The sequence below is a fragment of the Delphinapterus leucas genome, chromosome 4, assembly GCF_059928025.1.
Source record: "Delphinapterus leucas isolate spDelLeu-1000000601 "Yukka" chromosome 4, BTC_Dleu_Yukka2, whole genome shotgun sequence".
Classification (NCBI taxonomy): domain Eukaryota; kingdom Metazoa; phylum Chordata; class Mammalia; order Artiodactyla; family Monodontidae; genus Delphinapterus; species Delphinapterus leucas.
Genome location: NC_143132.1, coordinates 84,445,661 through 84,469,676, shown reverse-complemented (window position 1 = coordinate 84,469,676; position 24,016 = coordinate 84,445,661).

Sequence of the window (24,016 nt, the reverse complement as noted above, 5' to 3'; positions counted from 1 at the left end):
CACTGGACCACCAGGGAAGTCCCCCACACTGCTATATTTAAAATAGGTAACCAACAAGGACCTACTGTATAGCACAGGAAACTCTGTTCAATATTCTGTAATAACCTTAATGGGAAAAGAATTTGAAAAAGAATTGATACATATATATGTATAACTGGATCACTTTGCTGTACACCTGAAACTAACACAACATTGTTAATCAACTATACTCCAATATAAAATAAAAATTATATATATAATTTTTTTAAATAAGAGAAATATTGTATATATGGTAGGAAGGCCACATTTTCTTGAGAGATAAGTTTCTAAATCCTAAAATTCCTATGAGCTTCCAGCCTCCAACATGAGAACAAAATGCTCTAGATAGTATTTTCCTGGTAGCTTCAAGGCAGCCTCACCCCCTGTAAACTGGGGTCCAGAATAAGATATATGAAATACAGTTGCCCTAGTTGATCTTCACACCTATAACCAGAATCAGAAGTATCCAGGGACCCCACAGACAAGTGAGTTAATGCTTTATGCCACTGTTTTTTTTTTATAACGTTTACTTTTTTTTTTTTTTAATTTATTTATTATTATTTTTGGCTGCATTGGGTCTTTGTTGCTGTGTGTGGGCTTTCTCTAGTTGCGTTGAGCGGGGGCTACTCTTCGTTGCGGTGCGCGGGCTTCTCATTGTGGTGGCTTCTAGTTGCGGAGCACAGGCTCTAGGCATGCGGGCTTCAGTAGCTGTGGCACACGGGCTCTGGAGCGCAAGCTCAGTAGTTGTGGCGCGGGGGCTTAATTGCTCCGCGGCATGTAGGATATTCCCAAAACAGGGCACGAACCCGTGTCCCCTGCATTGGCAGGTGGATTCTTAACGACTGCGCCACCAGGGAAGCCCCTATGCCACTAAGTTTATGAGTGATTTGTTATGTAGCATTATTGTAGCAATAGCTGTATTCAATTAATATAGAAGTTGAAGCTTAAAGTCTGAATGTAGGGTTTTATTATAAGACAACATAGAGAGGTCACCAGATTTGAAGTCACAGAAGCTTTTGGCTGAACAGCAAAATGCAGCAAAAGTTTGAACAACAGGCAAGAAATGGAGATGTGTGAGGAAAGTAGATTGGAGTTGAGATGTGCTGTTACATACATTAAATTATTTAAACCTCACTGCCAATGGAAGAGAGGTCCTTTCAGTCTACCATAAGGTATACAAGATGAATTCATGGAAAATTTCTCCAACTGTAGTTGGAAAAATCTGTACCAAATCCATGACAGAATTCTGGACATTTCTTCTCAGTGGTTATCTCCTAAGCACAGAGAGCAATTAGGAAAAACAAACAATACTAACAAAATCACCATTGCCATTTCTATCCATACATTTATGTGATATGCAGACAGGGAAAAGAAGGAACCTGGCTGTAGGTAGCTTCAGCTCAACCCAGGTTTCCAGTTCTGAAGAGATAATGCAGTAGCAACTCACCCATGAGACAATAAGGCGGTTCATCTTGTATATGGAATGATTTAAGATGCAATGTTTTTGATTCATTATAATTAGGATAAAAATTTTACATGAATTACTAAGAAAATATGTAAAATTTTATTGGAAATTAATGCTTGCTGTATAACAGTGATTTTCAAATTTTTTCTCTTTCCCGTTCTGATAAATTTTTAAAAAACACAAAAATTGTGCATCTCTCTAACTTAAAGTTGATATTAAAAATGTTTCTTATAAGTCTAAAAAAAAAAGTGGTTCTTTATTGATTTCATAGAAACTCAAGGTTAGTGCTTCCATGTCTCTCTTTTTGTTTTGTTCTGTTTTTGTTTTCTTTTTCTTCCCCCACTTTTGTCTCCTTCTCCAGTAGTAAAAGCCAGTAGACCCATGTAGTTTGGAAGTAGTGTAAAGTGTTCAGGCAAAAAGACTTGAGTTTGAGTTTCTACTGGCTCTTGGGCTGGGGCGTTAACTCCTTCATCTTCATTTCTTTACAGGTAAAGGGAAAGAGTGCCAACCTCACAGAGTGAGGAGGAGGGAAATGGCAGCAAAGAAACCAGCACCTGACACAGAGCAGGCACATAATCAGTGATGTTCATTATTCTTTCCCCTTTAGAAAAAGGATGGTGAGAGAAGGAGTCTCTGTCTTGCAGCAGTGCTTCTCAAGCTTTAACATGCATTTGAAGCGCCTGGAGATGTTGTTAAAATGCATACTGTCCAGGCTGGGTCTGAGATGTTGCTGGTCCTCAAACCACACTTTGAGTAGTAAAGTTTTAGAGGTATAAAGAACATGGAAATGGTCAAAGGAGAAAGATTAATATGTAGGGAAATATACCAACATTTATAGGATGCATACTGCATGCCTAGAAATGTATACATAAATACATCTTTTTTTAATCCTCAAAATAATTGTGAGAAGTAGGTTTTATTACCATTTCACAGAGCAGGAAATTGAGCATCAGGTGCACTAGCTCAGAGATCTTTGTCATTCCAAAGTTCACATTCACCCTATACCTTGAGAGAGGACACAGGGTCTGACAGATCAGTAGAAGGAGATAAGGACAAATGAGTCTAAGTGGGAGAGAAGGACCAAGTAGGTGTGGGCATCAGTGACCTGTAGAGGGAAAAATGAAGGGTCTCAGGGGATATGGGGGTGCATTTAACTGAGAGATAAGAGTGCAGGGACAGTAAGCCCTTCTCCCTCCCTCTTTCTCCCACACTCCTTCAAAAGCCAGAATAGTTACTGTTAAAGGTCCAACCCTTCACCTTTTCTGTCAAATTGTCATTGGCAAAGCACTAGTGCAGCTGTCACCTTCCATGCAGTGAAGGTGTGGATCTCTGCCAACTTCACCTCTCCAAGTTATTTCTATGGTTACCAAGATAAGAAAGAAAATGCACAGAGAAGGTCAAAAGGAGGACAGTCAGATACTGCACTTCTGAAGGGACTTTTTCAACCACTGAGTTTAGCAGAGAGTTCATATCTTATCTAAGTTTAATATTGCCTTAGGAAACAAGAGCTGGACCCAAAGGTATGAGTCCACGATTACAATGAGGTCTAACAGGTGACAATCATATGACAAGAAAAACATGGTGCCATAAATGTCTTACTGTAAGGCAGCAAATATTTCAATGCTTAGGCTCCATAAACTGGACTTCATTTAAGGCAGACACCAAAAAAAATAACTATTTTTAATAATAAACTCTAGCCTTCATTTTGTTTCAAGATGACACACTTAACTGTTTTTAAGGCATCCTTCAGGAGGATACCAGTTTGGACTCGAATCAGTAATTTCTTCAAAAGTTTTCATGAAACCTACAATGGTTCAATGCTAATAATTCATTGAATGTGTTTTATTACTACCAACTCCCTTCCTTGAGGTAAGAGAAGAATTGCATTGTATGAGTCCCCTTCCTTGTCTTCATGGATAAGATCTAGTTAATATGATCTCCCAGGGTAATCTTGATCAAGAAGTCAAAATACTACCAGGAAAGTGGTCAAGGGAAAAGCAGAACCAGCTTTATGGCAAGGGAAACCAACATGTATTTAGTACTGTTTACATACGTTAACTTTATTTAATCTTCACAAACCTGTGGACTAGGTTCTGATATGCCCATTTTACGGATGCTAGGACTGAGATTCAGATGAATTAATTAACTTGCTCTTGGTCATACTGTTGGCAAGTGGCACAGTCAGGATTTCTTTTTTTTAAGCCAGTGCTCTTACAGAGGATGTGAGGATTGTGGTAGAAAGTGGTAATTGCCTCCCTGTATCAATTCCCCTCTTCTTCCTTAGCAGAATCCCAGTTTTTATCTGAGCACACTGGCACCTGGAATAAAAGACTATATTCCCCAACCTTTCTTACAGCCAGTTGTGACCATGTGCCTAAATTCTAGACAATGAGATATATGTAAAGATGTTAATGGTACTTTGGGAAAAATTTTTTTTTAATTGTAGTATAGTTGATTTACAATGTTGTGGGGTTTTGGGGTTTTTTTTAAGATTTAATTTTATTTATTTTCGGCTCGTTGGGTCTTCGTTGCTGCGCGCGGGCTTTCTCTAGTTGTGGCGAGCGGGGGCTACTCTTCGTTGCGGCGCACGGGCTTCTCACTGCGGTGGCTTCTCTTGTTGCGGAGCACGGGCTCTAGGCACATGGGCTTCAGTAGTTGTGGCTCGCGGGCTCTAGAGCACAGGCTCAGTAGTTGTGACACAAGGGCTTAGTTGCTATGCGGCATGTGGGATCTTTCCGGACCAGAGATTGAACCTGTGTCCCCTGCATTGGCAGGTGGACTCTCAACTACTGCGCCACCAGGGGAGTCCCTACAATGTTGTGTTAATTTCTGCTGTACAGCAAAGCGATTCAGTTATATGTATATATTCTTTTTAAATATTACTTTCCATTACGGTTTATCACAGGATATTGAATATAGGTCCCTGTGCTATACAGTAGGACCTTGTTGTTTATCCATTCTTTTTTTTTTTTTAATAGCTCGTATTTTGTGGGGTGGTAGGGATTTAATGTGTTTACTATTTGAAGTGCTTAACATAAATGAGGGTAATTATTATTTTTTTATAAATGTATTTATTTTTTGCCGTACTGGGTCTTCATTGCAGTGTGCAGACTTCTTATTGCAGTGGCTTCTCTTGCTGTGAAGCACGGGCGCTAGGCACTTCAGTTGTTGTGGCTTCAGTTGTTGTGGCTTCAGCTGTTGTGGCTCATGGGCTCTAGAGCGCAGGCTCAGTAGTTGTGGTGCATGGGCTTAGTTGCTCCGTGGCACATGGGATCTTCCCGGACCAGGACTCAAACCCGTGTCCCCTGCATTGGCAGGCAGATTCTTAACCACTGTGCCACCAGGGAAGCCCTATCCATTCTATATATAATGTTTGCATTTGCTAACCCCAAACTCCCACTCCAACCCTCCCCCACTCCCCCTCCCCCTTGATGACCACAAGTCTGTTCTCTATATCTGTGAGTCTGTTTCTGTTTTGTTGATAAGTTCATTTGTGTCATATTTTAGATTCCACATATAAGTGATACCATATGGTATTTGTCTTTCTCTTTCTGACTTACTTCACTTAGTATGATAATCTCTAGTTCCATCCATGTTGCTGCAAATGACATTATTTCATTCTTTTTTGTGGCTGAGTAGTATTCCATTGTATGTACATACCACATCTTTATCCATTCATCTGTCAATGGGTATTTAGCTTTTCTCCATGTCTTGGCTATTGTGAATATTGCTGCTATGAACATAGGGGTGTGGGAAGTATTAATAACTATCTCTCCTGTGTGTGGTCAGCCTGCCTCATTGGCCCCCCCTTCTGAGTCCCTGGTTCTAAGTTCTCAGGCCACTCCCAATAGGACCAGACTTCAAATGTGAACTCCATCATAACTGAAATTAAAATTTTACCCTTCCCAGGTCCCAGCTCAATTCCTACCTCCTCCTCCTCTTGGGAATGATGCTCGTCTGTTACTCTGAGCTCCCCATGATGAAAAGTGAATCCCAGATGCCACATGAGCACCAAGAGCCACTATTCCTTTCTAGCTTCACTAAAACTGACCAGGGTTCATAGCTGGTCCTTTGTGCCTGGTTGTGCCTCCCTCCTGAACCTCTGTGAGATTGGAGCTCAGCTCTGAACCCCAGCAAGCTGGCCCATGGTATGCCTCACCACATCATAAACACACCTCTTGCTCTACAATTTTAGGCCCCAGAACATCCAGAGCTAGTGCTACCTGCTCTGCCCCTTCAAATCAGATCCCTGTGGCCACTGACACCTGCATGAAACAAACTGAACTTTATCACATGCCACTTCACCACCCTCAACAAGATATTAGCAAGCTGTTATGCCTTCCAGTGAACAAAAAGCCACTGTACATCCCAGTCAGTAAATCCCTGGACAGCGAGCCACAAGTCTGCCTCTGCTCAAAATGTTTCCTCCTTTCTTAGTGTAATCGTTCAAAATGCCATTTTGTAAAGGAAGGAGGGAGTGCAAGGGGCAGAAACCCTTTGATAATAATGAAAGATACCTAACCTCTCTTGATGTAAAATATATATAAAATTAGGTCAGTTTTAAATCACAGAAGTATGCCTAAAATCTGACCATTATTTTCTACTCACTAGTCAATAGATGTGAAAATCTATTCTAATGTCAAGATTCTATTTAGATCAAGAAAGCTACTAGGAGACACAAGTTGGCAAAGGGTCTAATTTGAGAGCATTGTCTAAGTCACAGCGTGCAATGTAGTGATTAAATTTGGTTTTGATTGAGCAAATAGGCATAAAGGGGCTGCTTATAAGGTAACATTAGTCTCGTTAATGTCAAGGAAGATCAAGCTCTTAAAAATGAGTTCCCAGGGGCTTCCCTGGTGGCGCAGTGGTAGAGAGTCCGCCTGCCGATGCGGGGGACACGGGTTCGTGCCCCGGTCCAGGAGGATCCCACATGCCATGGAGCAGCTGGGCCCACGAGCCAGGGCCGCTGAGTCTTCGCGTCCGGAGCCCGTGCTCCGCAACGGGAGAGGCCACAACAGTGAGAGGCCCGCGTATCACAAAAAAAAAAAAAAAATGAGTTCCCAGGGATGGTTCATAAGGAAAAATAATCTAAGGAAGGGAGAAAAATAGGAGAGCTTATTGTTAATTATTTTAAACAATTTCAAAATCCTTAATTGCATTTGCGTGTGGAAAACCCATAGGGAAATGAATCATTCTCCATCTGTAGGTCTGGAGTCAGAGGCTGACATTGTTGATCTGGAGTTTATAAGAGAAAAAGGGAAGTGACTGCATTTTGCACATGCGTAATTTCACTCAGCATAATGTTGCTCTGAAACCCATCTTCCAGGACTCTGTAAAAGACAGAAAGAAAAATGGAATTGCCTAGGAAAACATGAGTTCCTCCCAGGTATTAAGGTAGCTTTCCTAAGTACGGAAGGTCAATCAACAAGAAAAAAAATAATAGGATCAGGATTCCTTTTGTGTTGATGTAATGTGGAGCTTGCCTTAAGTGAAGGTCTGAAAGGAAAATCAGTCTGTGATGACCTACCACAATACATTTTTTAACTATTAAAACTATTATTCTGCACTCCCATTTACCATTGCAATAAAAAGAATAAAATACCTAGGAATAAACCTACCTAAGGAGACAAAAGACCTGTATGCAGAAAACTATAAGACATTGATGAAAGAAATTAAAGATGATACCAACAGATGGAGAGATATACCATGTTCTTGGATTGGAAGAATCAATGTTGTGAAAATGACTATACTACCCAAAGCAATCTACAGATTCAATGCAATCCCTATCAAACTACCAATGGCATTTTTCACAGAACTAGAACCAAAAATTTCACAATTTGTATGCAAATACAAAAGACCCCGAATAGCCAAAGCAATCTTGAGAAAGAAAAACGGAGCTGGAAGAATCAGGCTCCCTGACTTCAGATTATACTACAAAGCTACAGTAATCAAGACAGTATGGTACTGGCACAAAAACAGAAATAGAGATCAATGGAACAGGATAGAAAGCCTGGAGATAAACCCACGCACATATGGTCACCTTATCTTTCATAAAGGAGGCAAGAGTATACAATGGAGAAAAGACAGCCTCTTCAATAAGTGGTGCTGGGAAAACTGGACAGCTACATGTAAAAGAATGAAATTAGAACACTCCCTAACACCATACACAAAAATAAACTCAAAATGGATTAGAGACCTAAATGTAAGACTGGACACTATAAAACCCTTAGAGGAAAACATAGGAAGAACACTCTTTGACATAAATCACAGCAAGATCCTTTTTGACCCACCTCCTAGAGTAATGGAAATAAAACAAAAATAAACAACTGGGACCTAATGAAGCTTAAAAGCTTTTGCATAGCAAAGGAAACCATAAACAAGACAAAAAGACAACCCTCAGAATGGGAGAAAATATTTGCAAATGAAGCGACTGACAAAGGATTAACCTCCAAAATTTACAAGAGCTCATGCATCTCAATATCAAAAAAACAAACAACCGAATCCAAAAATGGACAGAAGACCTAATTAGACATTTTTCCAAAGAAGATATACAGATTGCCAACAAACACATGAAAGAATGCTCAACATCACTAATCATTAGAGAAATGCAAATCAAAACTACAATGAGGTATCACCTCACACCGGTCAAAATGGCCATCATCAAAAAATCCACAAACAATAAATGCTGGAGAGGGTGTGGAGAAAAGGGAGCCCTCTTGCACTGTTGGTGGGAATGTAAGTTGATACAGCCACTACGGAGAACAGTATGGAAGTTCCTTAAAAAACTAAAAGTAGAACTACCATACGACCCAGCAATCCCACTACTGGGCATATACCCTGTGAAAACCATAATTCAAAAAGAGTCATGTACCACAATGTTCATTGCAGCTCTATTTACAATAGCCAGGACGATGGACAACCTAAGTGTCCATCGACAGATGAATGGATGAAGAAGATGTGGCACATATATACAATGGAATATTAGTCAGCCATAAAAAGAAAGGAAATTAAGTTATTTGTAGTGAGGTGGTTGGACCTAGAGTCTGTCATACAGAGTGAAGTAAGTCAGAAAGAGGAAAACAAACACTGTATGCTAACACATATATATGGAATCTAAAAAAAAAATGGTTCTGAAGAAACTAGGGGCAGGACAGGTATAAAGACACAGATGTAGAGAATGGACTTGAGGACACGGGGAGGGGGAAGGGTAAGCTGTGACAAAGTGAGAGAGTGGCATGGACATATATACACTACCAAATGTAAAATAGATAGCTAGTGGGAAGCAGCTGCATAGCACATGGAGATCAGTTCGGTGCTTTGCGACCACTTAGAGGGGTGGGATAAGGAGGGTGGGAGGGAGACACGAGGGTGGGGATATGGGGATATACGTATGCATAGAGCTATTTCACTTTGTTATACAGCAGAAACTAACACAACATTGTAAAACAATTATACTCCAATAAAGATGTAAAAAAAAAAAACTATTATTCTGGATGTCTTCCTGACTCTCCTGGAGATTAGACACTACTTCTTTGTACCCATTGCAGTTGGGACATGCCTCCAAAACTGCAGGTATCATGATATTATAATGGCTTTAGTTTATCTGGCTGAAACTAAGATTGTCAGCTACTTAGAGTCAGGGACTATTTTTTCTGTGGTTTTTCAGTGCCTAGCATGGGGTCTGCCAATATGTATTGAATTCATTAATAATTTTATTCCATAAAGTAGTAGTATAATACCAATATAAAGTCAACATTTCTATCAGTAGAATGATTTAGAAATAGATTTAGTGATGACAACTAAAACTTGTTTCCTTTGGTCTTTTCTCTAAGATGGGATCAAATATAGCAGATAGGATCATCTGTTTATGACTTTTAGAAGCACATTTTTTCAGGAATATGATTCATGGGAAAGAAAGGCCACTTTCATATAAAATTACTGTGTCAGTGTGCAAAATTTAGTGGTAATTTAAACACTGCTTCTTTGAAATACATTTGCATTAGTGAGGCTTCTCCAGAGAAACAGAACTAAATATATACATAGAGAGAAAGAAAGATTTATTATAAGGAATTGGCTCATGTGATTATGGATACTGGCATGTCCAAATCTACAGTGTGGGCCTACAGGCAGAGACCCAGGAGAGCTGACTGTGCAGATAAAATTCAAAGGCAGTCTGCTGGAGAACTACCTCGGATCTGGGGGAAGGTCAGTCTTTTTGCTCTATTCAGGCCTTCAACTGGTTGGATGAGGCCCACTCACATTATGGAGGGCAATCCGATTGCCAATTAAAATGTTAATCTCATCCAAAAACACCTTTGCAAAAACACCCAGAACAATATTTGACCAGATATCTGGTCATCCTATGACCCAATCAAGTTAATATATAAAATTAACTACCATAACATTCATGTGGCAAATGGCAGTGTCTATATAGGCCTGTTCACTGTATATCTCTCTGCACAATGAAAGTTTGCAGTAAATCTCGATTGAGTAGACTACAGCTAGTTTTGTGTGACTGTGCTTGGTGTGGGCTTTTTTTTTGCGGAACGCGGGCCTGTCATTTCTGTGGCCTTTCCCGTTGCGGAGCACAGGCTCCGGACGCACAGGCTCAGTGGCCATGGCCCACGGGCCCAGCCGCTCCGCGGCATGTGGGATCTTCCCGGACCGGGGCACGAACCCGTGTCCCCTGCATCGGCAGGTGGACTCTCAACCACTGCGCCACCAGAGAAGCCCTTGGTGTGGGCTTTTGCTTCACAGAGACCTGGGTTCCAGGCCCTTCTACTACCCATATGATACTGAGCAAGTTATATAAAGTTTGCACATTTCAGTTTTTTAATTTGTATTTTAGGAATAATAATAATATCTACTTCATGGAGTCATTGTGAGGGTTAAAATTAAATGCATGTAAAGCACTTAGCTAGTACTGGGCACACAGTAAGAAGTCAGTAAATGTTAATGATTGTTATAATTATTTCCACATGATTTTCTCCCCATTTAGCTGGTCAATTTCTCAAGACAAAGAATTTATTTTTAACCTGTCTCAATCACCCTCTATGCATAATCCATCATGTGCCTCTGATAAGTACTTGTGGGTTTAATTCGTCTCAGATTCTATGACTTTCCTTTTATGATGAGAATGCCAGGGGCAAGAATACATTTTAATAGCAGAATTTGGGGATTTCTCTGGTGGTCCAGTGGTTAAGAATCCATCTCGCAATGCAGGGGACGCCAGTTCGATCCCTGGTCGGGGGAACTAAGATCCCACATTCCACGGCACAACTAAGCCCACGTGCCACAACTAGAGAGCCTGCGTGCCACAACTACAGAGCCCATGTGCTCTGGAGCCCATGCACCACAACTAGAGAGAAGCTTGCACACCACAATGAAAGATCCTGCATGCTGCAACTAAGACCCATCGCAGCCTAAAAAAAAAAACTTAATAGCAGAATTTCTGTTTGTGTTTTTTTAAAGAACAAATGTGGCAAATAGTTCCTATGGTATTGAAGTAGTGGGAGAAGCTAGACAAAATCCGTGAAGCAGAAATAAGCTCTAAATAGGCTCTGGTGAAAAAAGATAAGTTCCTTCAAAGAAATAAATAAATTTGTAAATGGAAAGGTCTGGAGCACATGTGCAACATTCTGCGGGCTTCAGTTGCATAACAAAATTGATGTGAATTCTATTTGAAGAAACTCCAGATTGTTCTGAAGCAAATTCAAGATATCATATCATTCATTCTATATATATTTCAATATTGCATCATTTTTTTAAGGACTTCCCTTTTTAAAAAGCTGCAATACTATCATTCTCTCCAAAGTCAGGAAAAATTCCTTAATACTACTAATACCCAGTGTTCACATTTTCCTTACTGTAATTGTAAAAACTTTTTCTTAAAACAGTTTGTTCAAATCTAGGTACCAACAAGGTCCATATGTTGTTATTGATTGATGTATATTTTGAGGGCTTTTTTCTTTAATCTATAAGTTTCCCCTGGATCTCTCTCTTTTTAAAAAACTTGGAATTTTATTGTTGAAGAAAAAGGTTGTAGTCCTGCAGAAGACCTCACTGTCTAGATTTTGCTGATTGAATATCCATGGACTCATTAAACATATTCTTCCAGTGGTGTATCTGAGACTTGATCATATTTAGCTTGTTTTTTGTTTTTTGGTGGAGGACAAAACCACCTCATAGATGTTTATAAACTTCCATCAGAAGGTACATGTCTGGTTGTCTTCTTGGGATGCAAGTAGCCTTTGTTGAGCAATACCTACATAGTGATACTCTATGATTTCTTCCTAATTTATTGGCTATAATAGTATAAAAGAGAAACTTCCCTCATAACTATTAGGTTATTCTGAGGTACAGGTCATAATAGTATCCTTGACTATTGAAATTGTGCTTTCATTAAGATTTTAGTAATTATATTTTATGTTTGACATTATATTGCAGAATCAATCATTTCTCACCACTGTCCACTGCTGGATTGTGTCAGTAGTCTCTGTACTACACATTTATATCATAAAATAGATGCTCATTTTTCAGTTATGTTTGATGAAGGAATGTCGTACCTAGTTTGCAAAAATGATCAACCAAAATTTTAATTTATACCCCAATGTTGATTTTTTACTCTGTACCAATGTCTTATTACTATGGATAAAGAGGTAATGAATGTATTCATGTACATACCTTTTCATTTCTTCTGAATTATTTGTGATAAATTCCTCATGGAACAAAGGACTCGATTATATTTACATCTCTTGTTCTTTGTTGCCATATTCCTTTCCAAAAGAATAGTATTAATTTACAGTGCCATCAAGAATGAGTACATAATTTCACTTCAACACTGACAATTGTTATAATAAAAAGATATACTTTGCTATTTCAGTAGATGTAAAATGTTATTTTAAAGTTGCTTTCACTTGCATTCTTTGGATGGATTACTATCAAGAATGAACATTTTTTTGCCCATGAATTTGTATACTAACTATGTTCCTTGGGTAGAAGAGAGATTTTTCCTGAACTATTAAAAGGCATGTCTGGACAACATAACTACATAATGGGAGCACAGAATTTCAGAATCTGGTGAAGTCTCAGTTTTCATAAATTGGCTTACTAGGAGTGGATATAAATGTTTCTGTTTTTAATTTCCTTTTCTGTGATGGGAGCAGAGGGTACTGTCTTAGGAAGGAAGATTCCCAGAGGGTTTGAATATATGATAACATTTCCTCCCATTTTTTTTCTGTTGGAAAACCCAGTGGATTTAACAACCAGTCCTTTGGCCATCCAGTTACAAGTCAATGTACTGACTGCTCCCCTGGGAAGATGACTTTCCAAGCCAAACAGTGGCTCTGGCCTAATCCACAGAAGCAAGCAAGAAGAGGCCACGCAGGAGAAAGCATTTACAGAGTAGCTACCTAGGCCTAGCTGTAGGCTAGACCAGGTGTACTAGTCAGGGTTCTCAGTGTCAAGCAACCAAATTGACTTGAGCTGATTTAAAACTGACAAGGACTTTTGCTTATCCATTTTGAACAGTGTGCTGGCCTTGGCAATTTTCTTAACCCATAGAGACACAGACACAATGAGAGAATGCCCAGTTGACAATGATTTTATATCTCCCATGGATTTTACTTCTAGGAAATTTTTTAAAATGTTTTTAACTGATTTTACTTCTACTTAATCTCCAAACAGTAGAATACACAATGACTTCTAGGAAATTTAATCAGTTGTTTTCCTTAGTATACAATAGAGTTTTCTTTCTTTAATCGGCACCTTAGTGCCCAATTAAATAATAAGCCTGCTAATTAAAAAAGTAATAATAACATGGAATTAGCTTTCAAAAACTAGTGAACTTATCAAAAGATTAGGCATTAGGAAACCCTAATTTTAAACCTAGCTTGTTAATGATGCACTCTCCATGCTATTTCTTCCATTTCTGAAACTAACGTAAAACTGGAAATGAAGTCAAAATAATTAATAGCTAAAAGTTTAGTAATCACTCACAAGTAGTAGTACATGCCATAAGGAGATACTCTTGAAGAATGAGAAATAAGATTGCCCTCTGGGTTTTAAAACAAAGATCAACACTGAGATGCACCTTAAAGGAACAAAATAGCCTGCTACCTAATTAATAGAGTAAAGGTAAGAATGGTAGTGAGACTTGGTCTGCCCCCAAAATATAGGAAAATGAGATTCACAGTGTAAACATTGACAGAGTCCAGTCAATTTGTGTCTTGAGGAAAGAAAACCCAGCCAGCTTCTACTTAGTATCTGGTCTGCCTGGTAGGTATTTTCTTAGAGCAGAAATGCATGCATTGGACTGTCTGAACATAATGCCATTAAATATGTCTTTCCTAAATACCTACTCTTCAAGGTATATTCTGATTGTTTGGTTTCTTATGGGGTTTCCATTCAGAGAATGAGAGGAAGAAAAATTAAACAGTGGTCTCCCCAATCCCTGAAGGTTTTACTTCTCATTGTAAATTAATAAAGTACCTTTCTGATCTCATATATCAGTCTTTTGGGAGGTTTGCTAAATTGAACATCCCCAGTCTGATCAACTTCAAAATATTGATGAAATGTTTTCTAATCCAGAACATTTGGAGAAGACTCTACGGAACAGTTAAATTCTCCAAGTCTTCCCCAGGTAATCTCCTCTGCATTTGTAAGTGTCAAACACTTTTCTGTTCTAAATTATCTACACCCTTACTAGTGAGCACAGTGCACTCCAGGTCAGTTACAGAATGTAAACAGAATGGTGGATGCACAGGGATGACATCCAGAAGTTAACTTCCTTTTCTGTCTTCAGGTGAAACAGGCCTGACTTGCCCCACATCCCTTGATCTGTGTGGTAGCAAATACAGCTCCTAGCACATAGTAGGCCCTCACTTAATATATGTTGAAATGATGGCTGCTCTTGTGCATGTTTGATGGTCTCTCACAAAGGACAAGGAGGCAACTCACCATCTGGGAGTATTTTCGTGACTATGTATGACTGGACAATTTAGCCTTAAGAGTATGGCCCTAAAGACAGCAGAACTTCCCACAACTTGGGTGACTTCTTTTTTTTTTTTTTTTTTAATAGATACTTCTCAGGTTCCCAGGGGAAAAAAACAATGCAAAGAAATGAGGATCATACAATCATCACCAGCTCTGGGCCTCTCTGGGGTACTTGCTAGTGATTCAGTCCTCCCCTTCCAAGTCCCTTCTGCCTTCCATCAGGGTCCCAGGGGATTCCCAGCCCGCTTGCTCCAGGCCTCAGCAACCACAATAGCTCCTAATTTGGCTGCCCCCCACTAATTCTGATCTCCCTGCATGGAATGGTGAGGAATAGCTCCAGCTTCAGGTGTGTTCCTACAACTCTCTGAGCTCAGATCCTTGCCTGCAGCCACCTTGAACCTGTGAAAAGGTGACCGTGGGGCAGGCTGCATCCCTTCCTAAATGCTAATGTAAGTCCCAGGATTAACTATCACCAGAGAGCTGTGTGGCCACACACAGCCTTAGGGCCACAGGTGTTGCTCAGAACCCAGGAGAGAGAACAGGCAGGTATCTCATCCCTGCTGCTGCTTTGGGATGAGGTTGCTTAGTGCTGCTGCAGGCTGACACCTCCACTGGTCCCACGGGGTTCACATAGAGCCAAAAGTCCCACTGCAAACTTGAATGGACCGGGAAGCAGAAATGCATGAACATTTCTGCTGTCCCCAAAAAAGAGCCAGACTAGGACCTCAGCTAAGAAAATTTCCTGGCCCTGACCCGGATGCCACACATATGTATCTTCCAAAGGTCTTCCTAATGCTACATATGGATAACATGTACTGCTTCTCTCACCACATCCAGGGAATTTCTGCTTTTCCCCTAATCAAATTTTCCTGCTTTGGCACAGGGGTGAGGGATATCCAATCCTGGGAGGCCTACTGCATTTTGTTAAATAAAAGTGAACTTTGTAGTTGGCAGATTTGTTGATTCACATGTGGGTGCTAAGCAACAGCCTTTAAAAGATACATAGCACTGTAATAATAGCATTTGCATTTCCTTTACTATTAAGGATGGTGTTGGGTAATGACCTAGACATTTAGGTTGCTAAACTGGAGGCTAGCTTTTTATCAGAAGTGGAGAGAAAGACATAATAGATGAGACACAAAAGTAGAGAAGCAAAATATAATGCCAAAAGTTTTCAACATTTGGTATTTGGATTTGGGGCATTAAAATTATATAAAAGTAAACACAGTTTAAAAGTATATACAATGTTACTTTTGTAACTTAAGATTCTTGGTTGGGCTGAATACCAAAATGTGTGAATTAAATTGGATGCAGTGGATTAAAAAATCAATCAGGGCCAAGCAAATAGTGTATAATCACAGCTTTTCTAGCTACTAAATGATTACTGTACTCATGTTGTAGATTGTGGGAAATAACATGAAAACTAGTGAACGATTTTAAGAAAAACAAAGAATAAATCCAAAGAAATTTTTTATAATCTGGGAATACACCTAGTTTGTCAAATAGTGCAAAAGAAAATTAAATTTATAAATATTAATTGTATCTGACAAATTCCTGACTGTAAATCCAGAGAAGGCACAATATAAAGGAAGTGATAAAATAATCGAATCAATTCTAGCATCCTTGAAGCAACCTGAATATTGATTAACTGTTATTGATAATTTAAAATCCAATGGTGTATTTTTTCATATCTGGGAGTTTATATTAAAGATAAGTCATATTTTTGGCTAAATTAGCAAGGAGGTAATGATCTTTCCTTAATGAAATACATCAGCTCACATCTTGAGTCTTCTGAAAGCTTTCTTAGACTATACAGTTTAACATTTCCTCAGACTGTGGTCATACGAAATGAAATAGCTATCTTAAAATCACCTGCTTATTTTTCCTGAAGTAGACATTCAAAACAGGATAATTTAGTGGATTCGAGGTTTGTGGGTTTTGAGCCTCAGCTGTGTCTTGGCACTCAACCTTAACTCAGTTAATTACCAAACTGCCATCTCATTCTACAATGACCTTAAAGTCTCCAGTGAACAGTTAGTGCTCTAGTGGTTTGGAATGTAGGTGAGATGAAGTGAAATTCTATTGAACTTACCTACGTGTAAAACCAACATTATTTTCCTCTTAGCTTTGTTTCAGGTACAATAGTAAAAGTCAGCAGATTATTTTTTTTACCCCGAAAGGTGGCGGTCCTCACCATTGCTATGAGGGAAGTATGTCCAAGGGCATCAACCACCTAAGGAAGCCCAGGGCCAGAACTGAGGGTCTTACTTTCAGTTTTGATTCACTTTTTCCCCCACGTTTTGATGGTAAGCTCAAAGCTAATTTGCATTACTGATGAATCAATATTATACCATGAGTTCTGTTTTAGCCTTAAAGGGATTTTTCCACTCAAGTAATCCTGAGAGAACAAAGGTTGCTATCACATAAAATTCTTTTAAAACAGAAAACCGTTGAAAACTGTACTCACAGTAATCAGATTGTACACCATTATTAAATATACAGCGTGATACATAATTTTCTGGCTTCTGTTGATTCACTGGCTTTCAAAGACCTCACTCTCTGAATAAGGAAATAAAGGTAATTGCTTGCAGAGAAGGAAGCTGAAACTAATTGGGGTTACAGAGAAGAAAGATAGGTGAGAGCAAGATGTTGAAGATCTTCTCTTATCCACAGAGATGATATTGTTGGAGAAAAAATATATACAAAGGAGTAACAGACTTTGAGCCCCTCGGCACTGTATATTCACAAAAGATGTCTTTTACTCCACAATTATTTTCTCTGAGCATCGTATTGAGGAGATGTCCCCATTTATTAATAATTAAATTTGTTATAAGAAAGCTTCTCTATTAGTTACAAGAATGTATAGTGTTAAATAGTGTGATTATTGCATCACAGTTAAACTGCATCTTTCTATAAGTAGCCACATTTAATCTAATTAAGCATATTTAGAAATTCGAGACAGGTGAATAAAGAGGAATTAAAGAGCAGGCTGTATTTGCTCACTTCTGGTAATTATTATTAATTATCGATAATATTAAATAAATATAAATAGTAAAATTAATAAAGCATCAAAGTTATATTAAAACTGGTGATCAATAGCAGCAAGTGCCCCACTTTGAAGAACACAAGTACTTTCTGTCATTCTCCCAAGTTGGATTCAGTGATGCATCTTCTTGGACTCTGACCCAAGGGGCAGGGAGAGGCCCAGAACTGGGATTCTGGGAAAGGGCAGACAGGGCAAGAGGAAGAAGGGAAATCCAGGAAAAAGAGACTCCCAGGTTCCAACTGGAGACAAATTCCACCTGTATGTTCTACAAAGAGCCCCTATGAGAACTATTAAGACTCTGAGACATTCATGTGTCCATGATCCAGCCTCAAAGAAGAAGAGGTTCTTTCTGGTACCGGACCAGCACACCCACCCTGATGCTGAGGAGCATGAGAGCGTGTTTAGGGGTCAGTAGTGGAGTTTTCATTTTAGGGAAGATAATGGGGACAATATCGAAACTACAAATGAAGTACTGTATCAGAGTTTAAATAGCAACTTGATAAAACGCAACAGATGGAGCTAAAACCGATGGATGCAACCTAAAACCTGGTATCTCTCCCAATATACTATTTAATTAATTAACACAGGAGAAAAGTTGTATTTTCTTGTCTGGCATATCAAAACAATTCAGTAAAGTAAAAACAAGATGCCATTCAGAATTCTAATGCAACCTTGTGGAGCACTTGTATTCTTTAAAGCTGTCATTAATTACTGAGTTGGACTAAGGCCTATTCATAAGAATTCACATGCAGTATTATATTATTCAAGGTTAAATTAGATTTACATCTTTCTGTAAAGATACATTAATAAAAACAACATATAATAATACAGAGGAAAACATACACATATGTGCGTGTTTGAAAAGTTGTTTACCTTTCCTATTGAGATTGTGAGGGGATTTTTTCCTCTTTTTTTCCACAGGACAGTGGAAAGCCACAGAGTGATGCATCTAACAGTAATCTCCCCTTTGTTTACAATGATAATATTGATCTGCCATTATATGACTGAACTGAATTTCTGGTCATGCTGGTGAATTCACTGAATTACCTGTTCTGTCCTGTTTTGGGGCTGGAAATGCAAGCTATGGTCATGGGATAAAGTCTTCTGTGTAAAGCTAACAACGACCTTTGAAGGTTGAGGCTATGACTTTACACTCATCAATAACTGGATAAAAATCGAATGAGCTAAGTAATAAAACATGTACCTATCACCTCCCCATCTCCTCCCCTCTTGGCACATAGATACACACATACATGCATAAATACACATACACACTGACAAACCTTATCAGCCCTGCCTTGTGTAGATGAGGTGCAGTATCCTTTTCTGCAGACAGGATGTTTCTTCATGCAAGGTCACTGAATATGTATATGATGATTGGCAAGAAGCATTGCTCCATCTAAAAAAGTTACCACGTCCCAGCTGAAACTTTGAGGATCTGGTCAGTGAACAAGCAGGTCTGAAGTTGGAGGTGACAGAACTACGAAATTTTTAAATTTTATCTTCTTACAGACCTTCTATACTCTATGTACCAGTAATTTCTGAATACTTTCACATATAATACTTTTATTATATTTAAGATGACAGACATAAAATTGTGTTACTTTAATAACTTCATTCTAAGATGGTGCCCAGGCCTTAAACTATGAACTCCCTGAGTGCAAGGTGTGTGGGAATGTTAGCCCAGGCACCTAGCACAATGACTAGCATTTGCTTAATGTTCAGAAAACATTTGTTAAATAACTGAATGGTGGCAGAAGAGGTGAGGGTGGAAGGAAAGAGGTAGAATGTAGCATCTGGGCCAGAATAGGAAAGTCCTTAGTAAGATTTTATGAATGGGTCTTATAAAACTATCAATGATATATTGACTGTAATGACAGATTTATGATGTATTTGACTAGGAATTATCTAGAGGAAATGAATTTACCAGAATAGTAACATTAGTCTATAAAGTCTTTGAGGAAATCAATACTGTAGAAGACAATACCTCTTATTTCATTTGTCTTTCTCACCTAGTAAGTCATCATCTTCTTTTATCCCTTTTTGACTCATAAAAGTCCAATTCACCACTCTAGAAGATTCCCTGATTTCTTCATTAGTCACTTAAAAGTTGTTTACATTTTACAAAATAGCTGGTCAAACAAATACTTGAGCTCTTGAGCTACACAAACTGAGACCCTGACCTACAGAAGAATACAGTGTCATAGGGAAGACAGACATTAAAGAGATTTCTGCAAGCAATTACATGACTACCAGTGTGTACAGTACTTGGAGAGGTATGGGACACTGGGAATGCTTAATGGGGAGAGTGCAAAATTACCTGGACGGCTGACTCAGCACTTGTTTGGGGCACCAGCAGAGGCTCAAGAAAAAAAAAAAAAGAATAAGGCAGCATGTATGAGACAGAGACAGAGGGGGATAATTTGAATCAGAAGAAAATCTAAAAAGAAGTTATTCAGGATATGTATACATTTTGCTGTATGTTATTTCAAAAAAAATGGTAAATGTTTCACACTTTTTTGTGTGTGTTTGAATTCATATTTAGTTGGGGGCTGGCAGCCACTGAGATCTTTTAAGTGCGTAGGATTTATAAATGTCTTAACACAGCTCTACAAGGGGACCTGACCTTCTCTGAAGGGTAACTTTTAAGCTGAGACTTAAATGATGAAGAAGAATTGTAACAGGGAAGAGCCAAACCTGACTACATGTTGGATCTGTTTCTTTTACCTTAACCTTTGCTTTCCGCTGCTTTTGTTCACTAAAAGGATACTGTCTATACATAATGGCCTGCCTCGGGGAACCCTGCCCCTCTGCCTGAATGTTAAACCAAAGTGCCTTTGTTCAAACATCCCGACCCTCTCTAACTGTGGATGGCCACAAGAAAGAAGAAATGAACACATCCCCTCCCCGAGGCTGGCCATTCCAGGTGATATTTGCAAAACTTATGGCCTTTTTACTTTACTTCCTCATCTCCTCCCATTCTCTGTGCTATAAAAGAAACTGGCATCCAAACTCCGATAAGATGGTTATTTTGAGACTTTAGTCTGCCATCTTCTCGGTCTGCGGGCTTTCTGAATAAAGTCGTATTCCTTGCCTCAGCACCTCGTCTCTGATTCACTGGCAGCTTGGACTCGGTAACAGAATTAGTCAAGTAAGACGGTAGAGGACATCAGAAGAGATTTCCAAACAGAGGTACATGCTGCATGTGAAATGACCCACAAGCGGCTGAGACCACAGCCTCATTCATCTCTTTCCTGTCCTCTGTAGGGAGTCACTTCCGAAGGCTGACTCATCCAGATCTTGTCATATATGTACAACAAATGGCTGTCTTGCTGTGAGAGCCATGTCAGGATATTAACCACAGGCAAGTGGGCAATCACAGTAACGTAGATACAGAGTTCATTTTGGTACAGCTTTATTTATGTAAGAGAAAATTTTCTGGGGCTTCCCTGGTGGTGCAGTGGTTAAGAATCCGCCTGCCAATGCAGGAGACACGGGTTTGAGCCCTGGTCCGGGAAGATCCCACATGCCGCGGAGCAACTAAGCCCGTGCACCGAAACTACTGAGCCTGTGTTCTAGAGCCCGCGAGCCACAGCTACTGAGCCTGCATGCCGCAACTACTGAAGCCCATGCGCCTAGAGCCCGTGCTCCGCAACGGGAGAAGCCACCACAATGAGAAGCCCACACACCGCAACGAAGAGTAGCTCCCACTTGCTGCAACTGGAGAAAGCCCGCGCGCCGCAACGAAGACCCAGTGCAGCCCCAAAATTTCTGAACACATACTGTGTGCCAGGCCCTAGGCTACCCAATGATTTCCTACTCTGGGTTCTTGTAGGGCCACTGCCAGATCTCAGATGTCTTCAGTTAAGATCTTTCTCTCACCTGACTCCTGGAGAAGTGTGGCTTCTCCTCCTGGCTGCATTCTGTTTCTGCCCCAGCATCCTATCTCCCCTGATCCCAAACCAACCCAGCCACTGTCTTCAGTCCATCCCAGAGAACTTCTTCTCAGCCTCCCTGAGCACTAAGCAGCAACAGGCTTTATACCTGTTATCCAGGATTATCCAGGATTCTGCCCCACTGCACCCTCACCTGCTCTCTGATATCCCCTTGCTGTTATTACTGTGAATCTCCCAGACCCTTCCTTAGTGGAAAGCTATTACCAAAAACCCCTCAGACAAGCAGCCACTTTCTTCCTGTTTCCCATACAGAAATCTCTTTGAATTAGTATTTCTCAATATTCAACTTCCAACCCATTCTACTTCTTGCAACCTTAACAAACAGCGCTCTCTTTGACTCAGCGTGTTTTCTTGCTCACAGTTTTTTTCCTCCTTTCACATACTGCCTAACCTGGCTTCAGCCTTTACTCGTTGTTTTGTTTCCTTCCAGTTTAATCTCCTACTCATATAAATTAACATCTATACTCATTGTAAAGTAGTGAAAACCATATGTAATTGTGGTAGTGGTAAAGAAATCACATAATCTTCCGATTAGATTATCTGGAGCTCATCGTTATCTTAAAACTAATCTTTATGACTTATAAAATGAATGATTGTCTTATGTTTTCCTTTATTCCTTCTATTCAGAAAAGATTGAAGGTGGCTTAACAAAATACACAAAGTATAATAAGATATAAAGGAGGTGGAGTAACCAGCTAAAGGGAAACTAAAAGTAGACAAAATGAGAAGTCAGGGTAAGAGTAATTCACAAAGTGTACACTGTAGAGTCTGGGCATTTGCCATAAATAAGCCTCTGAATTTTTTAAGTACCAACACAAGGACAGAAGGAAGCACATTCAATTACATAATGCTCACAAGCTTATGAAACAAACTGGTTGCTCAAGAGAAGCAGAGTCATTTGTGGTAATGAATTTCTGCAGGCTCTCAAGAGAACACAGTGTGATGAGTGAGCGGTGTTCCCAGTTGCACCTCCACAGCAAAAGCAGTCGCGGGGTTCCTGAGGCTGCTTCTCCTACCGTATCTAGACTTACGCTGTTCATATGATCCTAAACTGCAGTTCAGTAAAGGTAACCGCAGCAGGAGCCAAAACAAGACTATCTACAGACAGATTCCTGATCATTTTTCTTTAATCTAAAAATAAAATTGACATCACCAGAAGACAGTACATAGTCCTCAGGAAATCCTCCATTAACATTTCTTCTCCCAATTGAGAATTTCTGATAAATCTGCAGATCAGAAAGGCGTGTTGGCAAGTTAGGGCATACTCACATCCATTAGGACTCAGCAGAAATGGGGATGGAGTTAACGTGGTTTCATAAAAGTTAAGGAAACAGATGGGAGCTAAGGAAATACTTGTGGGCTAAGTCAAGATTTTCCTCAGAAAAGAATTTTGGATCTATTCTAATATAGATAAAAGGGCAAATGCCAAGATTTTGCCATTGAACACAACTGTGATGGTTTAGCCTAGAAAAATCTATGAAGTAGCTGTTAACAAACGCCTCCCCATGCAGTCTTTCTTTCCCATTTTTTTTTGTTGTGGTAAAATACACATATAAAATTTATCATCTTAACCATTTTTAAGTGTACAGTTCAGAACATATGTATGCTTTACATACTTTGACTTTTTCAAGAAAGAGATCATTTTTATGGATCCTAACTCTCACAGTGGCTTTGAGTTTCGGTTCTGTATAAGCATAAATAGCCAGAAATTAAAACTGTGTTCATATAACTTAGTCCACAACTGACATCTGTTTGAGAAATTTTCAAGAAAAGTTGAAAATATGTAATATGAGATTGTTCCTGATGAATTTCTTTACGAGGTGATAAAATATATAATCCTGGTCAGCACTGGAAAAAGCTTGCCTGAAGTCTGGTTTTTCTTTGCCTAAAGTCTGGTCTGGAAATTCTGGAATGATAGTTAACCAGAAGGAAACTGCTTTTTTAGCATAATAATTTACAGTATACTAGATTTATGATTTTGAGAAAGTAGAAAGCTGCCCTTTTAAAAATGAGAGCAGATTCTAGGACCCACCTGATGGCTCCATCAATGTAGAAATAATTAAGGCAACAGATTGGCAAGGCTTACTGTCCTCCAATCAGACTGAACCTTGAAGAGTTCTGAGAGGCACACAACAGAGTGTCCTGAGTCTAAAGGATGGTGACCAGTGGTCTTACTGCATAGCTTAGGATCTACTGAAATCATTCAGTATACTTTGCTTTATATCACTTTGATATTCCAGAACTAAATATTTTTTCCCAACTACTCAGTTATTGGAATTAATTTATTAATTCATTTAACAAACATCTGTTGAGTACCTTTTAGACACTGTGGGTTCCAAAATGAATGAGCCAGGAATCGTGACCTTAACAAGCTCACAGTCTGTGCTTCCTATTGATGGTCCAAGATGTTCTGATCAAGAAAAATATCCCTCTTTGTCTTTGTTATACCTAAGAATCTCTATTACAGCAAACCAGGAGATTTTTTACCCCCTGGGAACAAACACATCTCACAGGTATATTTAGCACAGAATTATATTA